Here is a 12024-nt window from a genome sequence, read left to right as displayed (position 1 = left end):
GTAGGACATGAGATATTGTTGATTTGTCCAGAGTGATGCCCGATGAATCCCAGAGTGATTCAATCAGTGAGGGGAAAAGTATCTGCAAAGCCCCCTTTGGGGAGTGGTGAGAATGGGGAGAAATTCAACTTCCACAAGTTGAATTCTTGATATTCCCACAAACAGTGTGGGCAACCAAAGCTATAGGCAGAGCCCCCAGTCTTGGGGTTTGTTCATATGAAACTTAACCCCACAAAGGATAAGTCAAGTCTACTTAAAATTCAGGTCTAAGAGTCACCCCAAGAGAGCCTCTTTTGTTGCTCAGATGTGGCCCCTCTCTCCAGCCAACACAACGAGCAGTCTTATCACCCTACCCCTCTCTACATGCGACATGACTCCCAGGGGTGTGGACCTTCCTGGCAACGTGGGACAGAGATCTTGGAATGAGTGGAGACTCAGCATCAAGTGATTGAGAAAAACCCTAGAATGAGCTGAGACTTAGCATCAAGGGGTTGAGAAAACCTTCTCCACCAAAAGGGGGAAGAGGAAAATGAGACAAAGTGTCAATAGCTGAGAGATTCCAAACAGAGTCGAGAGGTTATCCTGGAGGTTATTCTTATGCATCAAGTAGATATCATCTTGTTATTCAAGATGTAATGGAGAGGCTGGAGGGAACTGCCTGAAAATGTAGAGCTGTGTTCCAGTAGCCATGTTTCTTGAGGATGATTGAATAATGATATAGCTGTCACAATGTGACTGTGTGATTGTGAAAACCTTGTGTCTGATGCTCCTTTTATCTACCTTGTCAACAGATGAGTAGAACATATGTAATAAAAATAAATAATAGGGGGAACAAATGTTAAAATAAATTTAGTTTGAAATGCTAGTGATCAATGAAGGCAAGGGGTAAGGGGTACGATAGGTATAATCGTTTTTTTTTTCTTTCCTGTGTTCCTTTTATTTCTTTTTCTATTGTCTTTTTGTTTCTTTTTCTGAATTAATGCAAATGTTCTAAGAAATGATGACTATGCAACTAGGTGATGATATTGTGAATTACTGATAATGTATGTTGTTTTATTTTGTTTCTTGTTTTTTAATTAATAAATAAATTTTTAAAAATAGTATAACATGAACAAAACTGCATTATAGTCCTCATATCTGTAACTGATCATGTGGTGGTAGTTCATATTTATCACTACCTTCTTCCACTACCCATTCCATGTTCCCTTTACCCTCAGCAAGCACTTCAGCTGGCCATGGTTCTTTGCCTGGTGGGGTGACCCAAACCTTCATTCCTGAAGTTTCAGAGCCATTGGTAGTCCTGCCTGGATTGGGTTGTTGCAGTTTTCCATTGATTTTAATCATAGGGCATGGTAGTACTACTAAAAGACACCCTAGGGGATCTCCTATATTCCAAGAAAACTCCTCTTTACCTCCATTGTGTAGTTGCAGTCTTATTTCCCCTCGATAGTCAGGGTCAATCACCCCAGCCAATAATATAATTCCCTTCTTGGCTTGTTGATCCAGGGGCATGAGTAGACCAAAGTGACCAGGTGGCAATCTTAGATTCCAGTTCAATGGAATCATTGTTGTTTCTCCTGGTGGAAGCTCTTCCCCTTTTGGAACTAAAACCTGTAGACCAGCAGAGCTCAATGTTGCAGGAGCAGGAAGCAAAAATTTTCCTAGTGGATCAATAGGGGTAATAGTGAGTGGTACCACTCCCATTTCCACCCCTTCATTCCTGGACCCATGGATCCTGGCTATGGGAGAAACAGCACCATTCAGCAGATGTTAATTCAGAGCATATACGACTTCCTGGAGAACATTACCCCAGCCCTTCAAAGTATTGCCACCTAGTTGGCACCATAATTGAGTTTTCAAAAGGCCATTCCACCGTTCTATCAATCCAGCTGCTTCTGGATGATGGGGAACATGGTAAGACCAGAGAATTCCATGAGCATGGACTCATTCTCACACTTCATTTGCTATGAAGTGTGTTCTTTGATCAGAGGCAATGCTGTGTGGGATACCATGATGATGAATAAGGCATTCTGTAAGCCCATGGATGGTAGTTTGGAAGAAGCATTGTGTGCAGGGAAAGCAAACCCATATCCAGAGTTTGTGTCTATTCCAGTTAGAACAAATCATTGCCCCTTCCATGAAGGGAGTGGTCCAATGTAATCAACCTGCCACCATGTAGCTGGCTGATCACCTCGGGGAATTGTGGAGAGCCGCCTCCCGGGTCTGGCCTAGTGGACACGCTGCGGCCTGCTCTAGAGTTCCCCCCGCCCATCGAGTGAGTCAAGATGGCGCCCGCATCCTGTTTCCGCGTATGACGCACGCGCCCACCAACCCTATCTTCCAATCACCTCTGTATACGTGGCACTAACCTATTGGGTTTGGGCACAGTATATAAGAGGTTACCCGGACAGGGTGGGGGGAGACGACCCATAGGGAGCCGTACCTGACGGCCGCATAGAGGTTGTTCCCCCGCGGGGTATTCTGTCCCGCGCGGAATTTGTAACAGAGCTTGCAAGCTTAGCTCCAGTAAAGGTCTGTGCTCACAACTGCAGCGTGTCTCGAACCCGTGTCTGTCACTTGAGTCGGTTTGTCTGCGTCTGTCTCTCTCTCCCTCCTGTTCCCTCCGCCGGCCGGGGATCAGAAGCTGAGCGAGACGGCGCCGGACAAGTGGTGGCCCATACGGGGACCCTCCTCTCTCGACACCTCTTCTGCAAGGAGAGCCGTACTGTCTCTTCTTGAACTGAGAAGGACGTGCATCCTGAGCTCGCAGCGGACTTCCCACGCCTGATCACCGCGAGAAGGTGAGTACTTCTTATTACGTGAGAGTTAAGGCCCGCGGGCTTTCAGGTAGCCCCGGGGACTCGGAAGAGCTCTCCGAGTGATTAAAGTACAGTGCCGACTGCAAACATGGGGCAGTCCGGAAGTTTACCTTTGTTAGCTCCCTTAAAGACCCTTTTAGCGGACGGCTCCTGTGAAAGTGAGCCGCCCACTTGTAAGCCGCCAGAGTCTGGCGCTAGTTCAGACGACTCTGACTCAGAGTCAGATGGTGACGAGGCCGAGAGTGCAGGCGCACCTCTGCTGATCGATCTGGGGGGGCTCCCGGTCTCGCCCCCGCTGCCCTCCGCCCCGCCCGCGCCTACCGCTGCGCCCCTAGAGACGCGGCGCCTTCCGGTGGATGGTAGGCAAGGGCTCCCTCGAGTGGCAGCATCAGGTAATTCCGTCTGCCCTCCATTGCGAGATCAAGGCCATACAACATTTTGGCCAACCACCCAAAAACCTCAGTGGGTAGAATTACAAGTCATTATTACAGTCCTGAGAGAATTTGCCGGCCCCCTGAATATTGTTTCTGATTCCTTGTACATCGTAAATTCTGTAAAAGTTTTAGAGACAGTAGGCATTATAAAGTACTCCTCCTCAGTAAGACCATTTTTTCTCAAACTTCAAGAGACAATACTTGCTAGACATCACCCCTTTTACATAACTCATATTAGGGCCCATACAGGCCTGCCTGGTCCCATGACACAAGGAAATCACATAGTAGATGTGGCCACTCGACAGCCACACGTCTTCCCCGCGCTGACACCATATCAGCAAGCCCGAGAGTTCCATGCCAAATTTCATATCAATGCAGGTACCCTAGCTAAGCGGTTTAGTATTCCGCGTGCAGCGGCTAGAGATATAGTCCGAGCCTGCAGGGATTGTGCAGAACAAAGAGCAGTCCCTTCGGTTGGAGTTAACCCTAAGGGCCTCATCCCAGGAGACATTTGGCAAATGGATGTCACTCATCATTCAGAGTATGGTAAAATTAAATACCTGCATGTGTCAGTAGACACATGTTCTCAGATATTATTTGCCTCTGCTGAGACAGGAGAAAAAGTCCACCAAGTCATTGCACACTGCCTTGCCGCTTGGGCAGCGTGGGGTAAGCCAAAAATATTAAAGACAGATAATGGACCTGCTTACACCAGTAGAACCTTCCAAAAATTTTGTGATAATATGGAAGTACAATTAAAACATGGCATCCCTTACAACCCTCAAGGACAAGGAGTCATTGAGAGAGCTCACAGGTCTCTCAAAGACTTACTAAAGAAACAGAAAGGGGGAATAGGTCACGGCCTGTCCCCAAAGGCTCAACTGTCTATAGCCTTGTTTACGTACAATTTTTTAAATGAAAATTCACAGGGAATGACACCTGCCCTTCAACACACCACTCCGAGTCCTCCACATAGAGGTCTAGTCCGATGGAAGGATGTCCTGTCGGGACAGTGGCAAGGCCCTGACCCCGTGCTCAGCTGGGCCAGAGGCTCTGTTTGTGTTTTTCCCCAGGAGCCAGGACGTCAACCAGTGTGGGTTCCGGAAAGACTGGTGAGAACCGTGACATCGCCCGAGGAGGCCACGGAGCTGTTGCCCAAAAAACCAACAAGCCTTCAACCTGAACCATCAGATCAGGCCTCCAACTCTGCTGATGACGGCGGCGACTGACGAGATGGCAACGAAAACGCCGGTCACCCTTCGACTGTTTAGAAGGGGGGACCAGTTTTAATACCCCCCGCTCTCCCAACAGGTGGAATCAGACCTTAAAGTGCTTGGGAAGATCAAGTTAACCCCCGTTGCCTTCGACCTTTCCAAACTGGGCGAGACTGTACAAAGTCTGTGGAACCGAGTCACCTCTTGGTTCTCTTGGCCCAATTTGACTACTTGGATTCTCGTAGCGGTGGGACTATTAGTGGGATTAGTCACTGTTAAATGCTTGTTAGAACGCTTGTTCCAGACACAGCAGTAATTGCGTGTTACTACCATGTTGGCTATGTCACTCGCCCCTGGTGCTCCTGACAACGACCGCCCTGCTGCCCAGTCCCCCATTTCACCGTATGACCCATCCCGGCCACTCAGGGCGGGACGCTCGAAAGCAAGACCCGCTGCAAGGCCCATGGCTGTGTCCCGGGTATAAAAGGCGGCACCAGCAGTCATAATTTTGGTCGTAGGCTGATCTCTTAGGCGAAGTCGCAGTCCTGGCCAGACTAGACTCCAGCCATTGCACAGAGACACCTAGCGACACTCTCGATTCTGGTTGCCGCTCTCCTGCCCCCCCCTCATAACCCAGTTGCGAGGCGAAGCACTGCAGGGAGAGTCACGTGGTTTCCAGCTCACGGGCTCTCCGGTCTCTATATGAGGTGGCATTCTGGTTGGTGCCTAGCAAGCCTAGTCCAGACTCCCCAAAGCACCAAAACATGTAGTGGGCCACTCAGGCCCACGGGAGCACACTCATCAATGGAGACACTGGGTCAAAATAAATAAAAAAAGGGGAGATGTGGAGAGCCGCCTCCCGGGTCTGGCCTAGTGGACACGCTGCGGCCTGCTCTAGAGTTCCCCCCGCCCATCGAGTGAGTCAAGATGGCGCCCGCATCCTGTTTCCGCGTATGACGCACGCGCCCACCAACCCTATCTTCCAATCACCTCTGTATACGTGGCACTAACCTATTGGGTTTGGGCACAGTATATAAGAGGTTACCCGGACAGGGTGGGGGGAGACGACCCATAGGGAGCCGTACCTGACGGCCGCATAGAGGTTGTTCCCCCGCGGGGTATTCTGTCCCGCGCGGAATTTGTAACAGAGCTTGCAAGCTTAGCTCCAGTAAAGGTCTGTGCTCACAACTGCAGCGTGTCTCGAACCCGTGTCTGTCACTTGAGTCGGTTTGTCTGCGTCTGTCTCTCTCTCCCTCCTGTTCCCTCCGCCGGCCGGGGACCAGAAGCTGAGCGAGACGGCGCCGGACAGGGAATGGTGCAATATTGGGGGCTGAGTGTGGGTCTCTGCTGCTGGAAGATTGGGCACTCAGCAGTGGCAGTAGCCAAGTCAGCCTTAGTGAGTGGAAGTCCATGTTGCTGAGCCCATGCATAACCTCCATCCCTACCACCATGACCACTTTGTTTATGAGCCCATTGGGCAATGACAGGAGTCGCTGAGGAAAGAGGCTGACTGGTATCCACAGAACGGGTCAGCTTATCCACTTGATTATTAAAACCTCCCTCTGCTGAAGTCACCCTCTGGTGTGCATTCACATGGGACACAAATATCTTCAGGTTTTAAGCCCACTCAGAAAAGTCTATCCACATACTTCTTCCCCAGACCTCTTTGTCACCAATTTTCCAATTATGGTCTTTCCAAGTCCTTGATCATCCAGCCAAACCATTAGCAACAGCCCATGAGTCAGTATACAAACGCACCTCTGGCCAGTTTTCCTTCCAAGCAAAATGAACAACCAGGTGCACTGCTTGAAGTTCTGCACACTGGGAGAATTTTCCCTACCACTGTCCTTCAAAGACACCCCAGAAAGAAGTTGTAGTGCTGCAGCTGTCCACTTTCAGGTGGTACCTGCATATGCTGAACCATCTGTAAACCAGACCTGAGTTTTCTCTTCCTCAGTCAATTCACTATAAGCAACTCCCCAAGAGGCCATAGCTCTGGTCTGGGAAACAGAAGGTAATGTGGCAGAAGCAGAGACCATGGACATTTGGGCCACTTCCTCATGTAACTTACTTGTGTCTTCAGGACCTGCTCTGGCCCTGTCTTGTACATACCATTTCCATTTTACAATAGAGTGCTGCTGCACCTGCCCAAGTTTATGGCTTGGTGGGTCAGACAACACCCAACTCATGATAGGCAACTCAGGTCTCATGGTAACTTAGTGGCCCATGGTTAAGCATTCAGTCTCTACTAAGGCCCAGTAGCAGGCCAAAAGCTGTTCTCAAAAGCAGAGTATTTATCTGCAGCAGATGGTAAGCCTTTGCTCCAAAATCTTAAAGGCCTGCATTGTGATTCTCCTATAGGGGCCTGTCAAAGGCTCCAGACAGCATCTCTATTTGCCACTGACACTTCCAGGACCATTGGATCTGCTGGATCATATGGCCTAAGTAGCACAGCAGCTTGTACAGCAGCCTGGACCTGTTTCACAGCCACCTCTTGTTCAGGTCCCCACTCAAAATTAGCAGCTTTTCTGGTCATTCAATAAATGGGCTGGAGTAGCATACCCAAATAAGGAATATGTTGTCGCCAAAATCCAAAGAGACCAACTAGGCGTTGTGCCTCTTTTTTGGTCGTAGGAGGAGCCAGATGCAGCAACTTATCTTTCACCTTAGAAGGGATATTTCGACATGCCCCACACCACTGGATACCTAGAAATTTCACTGAGGTGGAAGGCACCTGTATTTTTGTTGGATTTAGCTCCCTTCCTCTGACATACAAATGCCTTACCAGTAAGTCTAGAGTAGTTGCTACTTCTTGCTCACTAGGTCCAATCAACATGATATCATCAATATAATGGACCAGTGTGATGTCTTGGGAGGAAGAAACTATCAAGATCCCTGTGGACAAGATTATGACATAGGGCTGGAGAGTTGATATACACCTGAGGTAGGACAGTGAAAGTATATTGCTGACTTTGACAGCTGAAAGCAAACTGTTTCTGGTGGTCCTTACTAACAGCTATTGAGAAAAAAGCATTTTCCAGATCAATAGCTGCATACCAGGTACCAGGGGATGTATTGATTTGCTCAAGCAATGATACCACATCTGGAACAGCAGCTGCAATTGGACTTACCACCTGGTTGAGCTTACAATAATCCACTGTCATCCTCCAAGACCCATCTGTTTTCTACACAGGCCAAATAGGAGAGTTGAATGGGGATGTGGTGGGAATCACCACCCCTGCATCCTTCAAGTCCTTAAGCGTGGCAGTAATCTCCACAATCTCTCCAGGAATCCGGTATTGCTTCTGATTTACTATGTTGCTAGGTAGGGCAGTTCTAGTGCCTTCCACCATAATAGCCCTCACTGTATGAGTTAGAGAGTCAGTGTGGGGATTCTGCCAGCTGCTTAGTATGTCTATTCCAATTATACATTCTGGAACTGGGGAAATAACTACAGAATGGGTCCTTAGGCCCACTGGACCCACTGTGAGATGGACCTGAGCTAAAACTCCATTGATCACCTGGCCTCCATAAGCCCCCACTCTGACTGGTGGACCAGAGTGATGTTTTGGGTCCCCTGGAATTAATGTAACTTCTGAACCAGTGTCTAATAATCCCCAAAATATCTGATCATTTCCTTTTCCCCAATGCACAGTTACCCTGGTAAAAGGCCGTCAGTCTCCTTGGGGAAGGCTTGGAGAAGGATTAACAGTATAAATTTGTGGCAGTGTAACAGGGTTCTCCCCAAAAGGGACCTGGCCTCCCCTTCATTCAAGGGGCTCTGGGTCTGTAAACTGTCTCAAGTCTGGAAATTGATTAAGGGGCTGTGACTTTGTTTTTGCAATTCAGGTTAGACTTCTGTTCACTTGACCTAGAACTCTTTTGTTTATACAGCTTGAACAAGAATTTAGTAGACTGCCCTTCTACTGTACTTCTACCCATGATTTACTAGTCAATGCCACAAATCTCTGTGAGTTATATAATTTTGATGCCTACTTTGAGTTTGCTGTCTATTATAATAGCCACGTCTACCCTGTCTTTGGTGATTAAGTGCTGCAACCTGGCTTCTGCCAACTTGGGATCCTGTCATCCTCATTGTGTTTAAGGATTCCAGCTCAGTGACAGCAGTTCCTACAGTAATATCTGACCTACAGAGAAGTGCAACCACAGAGCTCTTGAGGGATGATGGTGCTAGTCTCACAAATTTATTTCTCACTGTTCTGGTAAAAGGTGCATCCTCTGGACATTCCTGGGTGTAAGAGCAGGCTTTGCATAATAAATCCACTCTAGCATCCCACTCTCTCTAAGCCTCTGGATCCCCTCATCTACATTATACCAGGGCAGTTCTGGCATTTCAACCTCAGGTAATGTTGGCCACCTTTTGATCCATGTTTCAACCAACCATCCAAACAAACTGTTAATACCTTTTCTAACCCCTCGAGCTATAACATTGAATGCAGAATCTCTGCTTAGTGGGCCCATATCAATAAATTCAGCCTGATCCAGCCTTGTATTCCTCCCACCATTATCCCACACCCTTAGAATCTATTGCCACACACATTCCCCTGATTTCTGTCTATATAAATTGGAAAACTCACACAGTTCTTTTGGAGTATAATGTACCCCCTCATGTGGGATACTTTGTACCTCACCTTTAGGGGCCTGTTGGGACTTTAGTCTAGTTATAGGTCTGGTTGAAATGAGGGGTGGTGGGGGTGGGTCATGAAAAGAATTAGAACTGTCTTCCAAGCCATTTGCTTAAGGGCGTTCATTTGCAATTTCATCTGGTGAAACAGGATTAATCACTCTAGGGCTAATACCTTCAGGAGGAGTTGGGTGACCAACTCCTCAAGGCAGGCTGGAGGTGGGGCACCTATGTCCTCAAGCAGACTATTACAGGGTTATCTAGAGAAGACTCAACATGACCTAGAGTTTCAACCTCACCCCCGACATCATTATCAATCCATATGTCACCATTCCATTGTTCAGGGTCCCACTCCTTTCCAATCAATGCCCTCACTTTAGCACACCATGTGACACTGAGATTTCAGTTTACGTTGTAAAGTTGCTACTCTAACGATAAGATTCTGAGTCTGATTTTTGGAGATCTCAAGTCTATGGCTTCAGGAAATAAGATTTTCCTTCAGGATACTCATAGAAACTTCTACCTCTGTCAGACGGCACTTAAGTTTCTTGTTTGAAGCCTTAAGCCCATCCTTTTCACTCCTTAATGTAGCCAGTGTATCCAACAACAACCAGCCAACATCTCTATACCTCTTATTTCTATAAATCTGTGTAAGGGTGTCAAAAACATTATCCCCCAGAGCCTGGCTTTGTACAAGAGAAACATTAGGAGAATCATATGGTGATATTTTGACTATCTCTTTTGCCAACTCACTCCATGGATTGGGAGTGTCATTCTGATTATGGGAATTAGAATCCTTAGTGCCTTTGAGTCCAATCAGAGTAGAAAACCATTCATGAAAACCCATTTTTAAGATTCTATTTCTTAAGAACCACTCCTGGTACCAAGTTGTATTAGTTAAAGTTCTCTAGAGAAACAGAATCAACAGAAAATACTCACAAATATAAAATTTATAAAAGTGTTTCATGTAACCATGGGAACGCAGAGTCCAAAATCCGCAGGGCAGGCTGTGAAGTCAACGATTCCAATGGAGGGTCTGGATGAACTCCACAGTGAAGGTTCGTCAGCCAAAGCAAGAAGAGAGCCTGTCTCTTCTGAATCCTCCTTAAAAGGCTTCCAGTGATTAGATTACACACCCCTCATTGCAGAAGTCATGCCCCTTGGCTGATTACAAATGAAATCAGCTGTGGATGCAGCTGACATGATCATGATTTAATTCTATGAAATGCCCTCATCGCAACAGACAGGCCAGCACTTGCCCAACCAGACAAACAGGTACCACCACTTGGCCAAGTTGATATATGAACCTGACCATGACACCATGTGATTGTGAAAACCTTGTGACTGACATTCCCTTTATCCAGTGTATGGGCAGATGAGTAAGAAAATAAAGACAAAAATAAATAAATCATAGGGGAAGATAGGGGGTATGGGATATTTTGGGTGTTCCGTTTTACTTTTATTTTTATTGTTTTTGGAGTAATAAAAATGTTCAAAAATCAATTATGTAAAGAGTAAGAGAAAGAACAAAGGTGATGGTGGAGTTATACAGAGAAGGTTAGGTTTAACAAATGAGTACGAATCCTGAATCAGTATATTGTTATTTCTTTTAGTCTCCAGTAGCTTAGAGCAGCTAGAAATAAAAGTCTGAAATTGTGGAATTGTAGTCCATACCAAACTCTGAATCTGTCTTACAACTAAGTGTTGCAATGTACTTTGAAATGTATTGCTTCTTTGTATATATGTTATTTTTCACAAAAAAAAGGAGGAAAAGAGAGAGAAGGAAGAGTATAATAGAGAGGATAGGATTTAACAAATGGGTATGACTGCTGAATCAATATATTGATATTTCTTTTGGTCTTCAGTGTCTGGAGTAGCTAAAAGAAAAAATGAAAAATCATGGAACTGTATCCCTTACCAAACTTTAAAATCTGTTGTATAACTACTTGTTAAAATATACCTGGAAATTTATTGCTTTTTTGTATATATGTTACATTTCTTAACAAAAAAAAATTTTTAAATCCATTGTGATGATGAAAGCACAACTATATGATGATGCTGTGAACCACTGATTGCACAGATTGAATGATTAAATGATATGTGAATACATCTCAATAAAATTGCATTAAGAATTAAAACATAGGTATTAAAGAAATCAGTTGACCATAAATGTGAGGCTTGATTTCTGAGTCCACAATTCTATTCCATTGGTCTGTACGTCTGTCTTTGTGCCAGTACCATGCTTCTTTGATGACTGTGGCTCTGTAATAAGTTTTAAGATGGGAAGTGTGAATCCTCTAATGTTATTCTTCTTTTTCAAGAAGACTTTGACTATTTGGAGTCCCTTCCCCTTCCATATAAATTTTGTGATTGGCTTTTCCATTTCTGCAAAGAAGTTTGGTAGAATTTTTATTGTGATTGCATTGCAACATGGAATCTATAAATTCTTTTGGGTAATATTAACATCTTTATGATATTTTGTCTTCCAATTCATGAGTAAGGAATATACTTGCATTTATTTGGGTCTTCTTAAATTTCTTTTTGTAGTATTTGGTAGTTTTTTGTGTATAAGTCCTTTACATCCTTGGTTAGATTTAATCCTAGATATTTGATTCTTTTAGTTGCTATTGTGAATGGAACTTTTTCTTGATTTCTTGTTTTGATTGTTCACTCCTTGTTTATAGAAACAGTACTGATTTGTGGGTGTTGATCTTATACACCACCAGTTTGCTGAATACAATTTATTAGCTCTGGGAGCTTTAACCATGGATTTTTCAGGATTTTTTGTGTATAGGATCATATCAGATGCAAATAAAGAAAGTTTTACTTCTTCCTTCCAATTTGGATGCCTTTTATTTCATTTTCTTGCCTAATTGCTCTAACAAGAACTCCCAATACAATGCTGAATAAGT

This window comes from Tamandua tetradactyla, chromosome 20, assembly GCF_023851605.1.
Source record: "Tamandua tetradactyla isolate mTamTet1 chromosome 20, mTamTet1.pri, whole genome shotgun sequence".
NCBI classification, from domain to species: Eukaryota; Metazoa; Chordata; class Mammalia; order Pilosa; family Myrmecophagidae; genus Tamandua; species Tamandua tetradactyla.
The sequence above is the reverse complement of the archived record's forward strand: the minus strand, read 5'-3'. Positions refer to the sequence as shown.